General features: G+C 41.2%; 1 long non-coding RNA gene across 2 annotated transcripts; it reads right to left on the bottom strand.

The window, feature by feature from the left end:
- Window positions 1–1741: 1741 nt before the first annotated feature.
- On the bottom strand, window positions 1742–4841 carry LOC136019366 (uncharacterized). 2 transcript variants are annotated; one of them, XR_010614852.1, is made up of 2 exons: window positions 4632–4841; window positions 1742–3520 (listed from the first exon to the last, which is right to left on the bottom strand). It is a non-coding gene; the product is annotated as an uncharacterized LOC136019366 (long non-coding RNA). The 2 variants fall into 2 exon arrangements; XR_010614851.1 differs by lacking the exon at window positions 4632–4841 and adding an exon at window positions 4245–4560.
- Window positions 4842–5423: the final 582 nt, after the last annotated feature.

Genomic DNA, 5423 nt, shown 5'->3' with positions numbered 1-5423 from the left:
AGGATCTTTGCACCAAGTTTTTAAGTGTTGTGAACCGATATAGCTGTATACAGCCTGAATAAGCAATAGTGCTGAGAAACTCCCTAATTGTGGCTATAAAGATAATCTTTAGCAGTTTCTGACCTTTTCAAATTTTTACCTTGCAGAAGCATTTTAAAATGAAACCATTGATTTATTTGCTTTTCCCAGATGACTGGTGTGTTGATTTATAAAGTCATTTGATGGCAGATTTTTTTCTAAGGACATCTAAAATACAGGGCTGTGCTAGAAACTCTTCATTGTTTACAGCTTTAAAAATTGCAATAAAATTAACACTTTAAGGCAGTTAGCCATCTTATAATAAGAGTTTTAATCTTTCCTTTGTAGCTATCTATATTATGATGCAGTGTGAATGTTGAAGATGAGTGATGCAGAACCGTAACCTCAATGACTGGTAAATAGTGCAGAACTGGTGTTCCATGGCTCATTTCCCATTTGATTCATTGTCTTGGTTTTTTCCCTTTATTTAAAAGTCAAGAAAAAAATCTCCTTTCATCCATTCCTTCTGTTTAAGACCATAAATACCGTTTGCTTGTACTGTACAATGTAAGAGCATGGTGGTGATGAAGGCAACTAAGGAGTTTCCCTAACAGAAGTGGAAGTTTTTGGAGACCTAAAGTGCCTACTTTCTTGTGGCACTAAGCTTTACTCTTTTCTTTTTTTCAAAACAAAAGGCTACTGATGTTCCGTGGCCATTCCAGCTCTTAACAGGTATAAAAATAAATAGTAGGCTTAGAATCATGGCCTGGTGTGATAGTAATAGTCTTCCTAATAACAGGTATACTGAAACATAATTTTGTTTAATAAACATGACAGAGATTTCATGATGGTTTGAATTGAGTCAGTTATATCATGATCGTCCAGTTACTGGAAGTCAGTCCAAATAAATATGCGGTACAAAGCTCCGCTTTTTCTGTAAAATGTTACATGTTTCAGTATCCTAATTAGCATTTGAAGTTTCAATATGAGTTATCTTCCCAACCAAGTCCCTTTTCTCATTAGCATTTTGAGTAGATGTTCACCCCTTCCCTCCCCCAAATAGAAGTCCACTGTAAAATTCCCATATGGAAACAGAACTATCCTTTTGTAAGAGCTGTATGCATCTTTTTTTTTTTTTTTCGAGAAATATAATTTCCTGCTGTTAAGTCTGTTACTATTGAGACACATAACAAGCTTTTAAACTTTAAAAAAATATAAAAGTAATGGATATGCAGTAAGGGATATGGTGTATTTTTGTTTCTTCAAAATGCTGCTTCAGACCTACTTCAAATCTATATAATGCAAACCTCATTTCTCTTGCATTTGAATGCAGTTTATTCCCTCCCTCTTCCTTTATGCTATCAGCCATACAGTCTGCTGTTTGTGATATTCTTTTCAAGTGGAAATTAAATTACTGATACCATAATTCAATACCATATTTAAAAATTGATTTGCTTTGTAAAAATAGCTTGGTGTGGCATTACAGATATACTGGCTAGACTGTGTGACTTTCTGAGATATCGCCTGCGGGAGGCTAAAAATAAAACTTTTCTGCACTGAATTACAAGACTGTTGTGCATGCCATTAGACAGAGGTGAAATGCCAGGAGTTTCAAGTTGTAAGGAGTTGTAAAGATGTAACGTTTATTGCAATACAAACTTTTCCTAAGACTGAAATGCAAGCAAATCCCAAAGTCACTCATTTAGAAAGGTTGCAGAGTATATTTAATGTTCTCTTGCTTTTATTGAATGGTTTCAGTCACACGGTTCAGTATCTCAGCTTGAATAATTTATTATTCTCATATTGCTTAACAAAATATTAGAATTCCAAAGGCATATCATAGAATCATAGAATAGTTTGGGTTGGGAAGGACCTTAAGATTATCTAGTTTAAACCCCCCTGCCATGGGCAGGGACATCTCACACTAAACCATCCCACACAAGGCTTCATCCAGCCTGGCCCTGAACACTGCCGGGGATGGAGCACTCACAACCTCCCTGGGCAACCCATTCCAATGCCTCACCACCCTTATAGTAAAGAACTTCTTCCTTATATCCAATCCTTCCTTAAATCCAAGTTTGAACCCATTACCCCTTGTCCTATCACTACAGTCCCTAATGAAGAGTACCTCCCCAGCATCCCTATAGGCCCCCTTCAGATACTGGAAGGCTGCTATTAGGTCCCCACGCAGCCTTCTCTTCTCCAGGCTGAACAGCCCCAACTTTCTCAGCCTGTCTTCATACGGGAGGTGCTCCAGTTCCCTGATCATTCTCGTGGCCTCCTCTGAACTTGTTCCAACAGTTCTATGTCCTTTTTGTGTTGAGGACACCAGAACTGCACACAATACTCCAAGTGAGGTCCCATGAGAGCAGAGGGGAAGGATCCCTTCCTTTGACCTGCTGGTCATGCTGCTTTTGATGCAGCCCAGGATACAGTTGGCTTTCTGGGCTGCGAGCGCACGCTGCCGGCTCATGTTCATTTTCTTATCGACCAGCACCCCCCAAGTCCTTCTCTGCAGGGCTGCTCTGAATCTCTTCTTTGCCCAACCTGTAGCTGTGCCTGGGATTGCTCCGACCCAGGTGTAGGACCTTGCACTTGTCATGGTTGAACTTCATGAGGTTGGCATCAGCCCACCTCACAAGCGTGTCGAGGTCCCTCTGGATGGCATTCCTTCCCTCCAGTGTATCGATTGAACCACACAGCTTGGTGTCATCGGCAAACTTGCTGAGGGCGCACTCAATCCCACTGTCCATGTCACCGACAAAGATGTTGAACAAGACCGGTCCCAACAGCAGTCCCTGAGGGACACCGCTCGTTACTGGTCTTCAGCCTGACACTGAGCCATTGACCACAACTCTTTGTGTGCGGCCATCCAGCCAGTTCTTTATCCACCGAGTGGTCCATCTGTCAAGCTGATGTCTCCAGTTTAGAGACAAGGATGTTGTGTGGGACAGTGTCGAACGCTTTGCACAAGTCCAGGTAGATGACATCAACTGCTCTACCCCTGTCCATCAGTTCCATAGCCCCACCATAGAAGGCCACCAAATTGGTCAGGCAGGATTTCCCCTTAGTGAAGCCATGCTGGCTGTCACCAAGCACCTTGTTGTTTTTCATGTGCCTGAGCATGCCTTCCAGGATAATCTGCTCCAAGATTTTGCCCGGCAGAGAGGTGAGACTGACTGGTCTGTAATTCCCTGGGTACTGTCATATTTTTGTATGTGTTGGTTCTCCTCAAATAATTTGTTTGCTTGTTTGTTCTTGTTTGATTCTTGTTAGTTCTCCATGGTGAGAGACTGGGTTTCATTTTTTTTGTTCCTCTGGCAGTCACAGTTTCAGAGGACTATAAGCTTAATTTAGGACTTTACACCTAAATAATGTTTTGGAGATTCACCACACTGCTTGCCTTTTTTTAATTTTTATTTTTAAACAGCATTGGTAAAAAAGTTGATGACTGTGAAAAGTAATATACTTCTTTCATTCTCTAGTAATGTCCACTTGCTTCCTATGAAAGTTGCAGAAGGGGAGAAATGCATGAAATCAAAGCAAATATCTTAGGCAGAATATAGTATCATAGAATTGTTTGGTCTGGAAGCGATCTCAAAGCTTAGCTAGTTCCAGCTCCCTGCCCCAGGCGGGGACACCTTCCACTAGACCAGGCAGCTCCAAGCCCCATCAAAACTGGCCTTGAACACTGCCAGGGATGGAGCTGCCACAGCCTTCCTGGAAAACTGTTCACTGCCTCACCACCCTCACAGTGTAGAATTTTTCCTAATATCTAATCTAAATGTGTCCTCTTTCATCTTAAATCCATTACACCTTGTCCTGTCACTACCTGCCATTGTAAAAAGTCCCTCTCCATATTTCCTATAGGCTCCCTTCAGATATTGGAAAGCTGCTATAAAGAAGCAAACTTTAAAAAAAAATATATATAAAAAAATTAGGAAACTGAAATATAGCATCTAATGATTAGTTTTTCAAGATTCAAAAATATATTTGTATTTCTCTTCCTTATCCATCTGGAAACTATGATATTGTGTGTTTAGCTCAAAAGAGTGTTTAAAACTCAATAGGAGGAAGTTATAGGAGAGAAATGTTGGTGATATAAAATTTTGGAGTACTAAATAGAACAAGAAACAAAAACGTTCATGATAACGTGTAAAAAGTGCCATGGAATTGCTGTCATATACTGTACTACGTATAGGTATGTATATACACATTATACATACCTATCTATCCAGGTGCATTTCTTTCAGATCATTAATTTTGTTTTATCGATTCCTCCCTTTTTATTCAGCCTCATCTCACATACACATCGCTATTTTCAACAATATCATTACTGTGAGAGAGAGAATTTTTAGAGACCATGATGTGGTCTTTGAGAAATGGAGAAGGTCTTTTAACACTGTGTCGTGGTTTAAACCAATCCACACAGGTCGTCCACTCACCCCCCCCCCGACCCTCCCCACTCCCGGAGGGATGGGGAGGAAAATCAGGAGAATGTAACTCCCACGGGTTGAGATAAGAACAGCCCAGTAACTAAGGTATAACACAAACCACTGCTGCTACCACCAATGATAATATTGATAAGAGAAAATAACAAGAGAATACGATACCACCGCCGAACGAGTTCGACCCCCCCGAAGAGCCAGAGCCTGCCCCTTCCGGGTAACTTCCAGTTCCCCCTCCAGGCATGACGTGCTATGGTATGGAATACCTCCTTGGCTAGTTCGGGTCAGGTGTCCTGTCTCTGCTTCCTCCCGGCCTCCCTCGTCCCCAGCAGAGCATGAGACTCACAGAGTCCTTGGCCAGAATAAACATTACCTAGCAACAATTAAAAACAATCGGTATTATCAGCTCTCTGCCCAGGCTGGAAGTCAAAACACAGAGCTTGCACCAGTTACTAAGAAGGAGCAAAACGGCTCCTGGTAAACCCAGGACACACTGCTATTGGAAAAAAGTGATTTTGTTGACTTAATTCCCTGGTTTTGGGAATTAAGTCCAGCTAGGGGCAGGAAGGCTCATCGTGTTAACATACACTCAATTTCCCCTAGGAAAACTATAGGAAACACTACCAGATATGTGCAGTTTGGGGATGGACTTGCCGTATGAACATTTTAAAGAAAGCTGCTTCTCTTTAGTTTCAGTTCAGTTAGAAACTTCCATGTCGGTTGAGCTTTGCTTGTTTATGGTTCAGAAGCACCAATATGAAACTAGTAAGTAGCTCAAGATTTCCTAAGTTAAAGTGAAATTTCAGCAAGATTTTCATAGTGTAATAACAGAAATTACAAGTCTTAGACTAAAGAATTAGCCTGCATCCACAGAAGGACGACACAAGACCTCAGTCATAATGACCTGCATTCACAACTGCAGAAATAGGACAGCCATCCCCTATTCTTACCAGCTGA

Source organism: Lathamus discolor, chromosome 9 (genome assembly GCF_037157495.1).
Source record: "Lathamus discolor isolate bLatDis1 chromosome 9, bLatDis1.hap1, whole genome shotgun sequence".
In the NCBI taxonomy this organism is placed as follows: domain Eukaryota; kingdom Metazoa; phylum Chordata; class Aves; order Psittaciformes; family Psittacidae; genus Lathamus; species Lathamus discolor.
The sequence above is the reverse complement of the archived record's forward strand: the minus strand, read 5'-3'. Positions and strand labels throughout refer to the sequence as shown.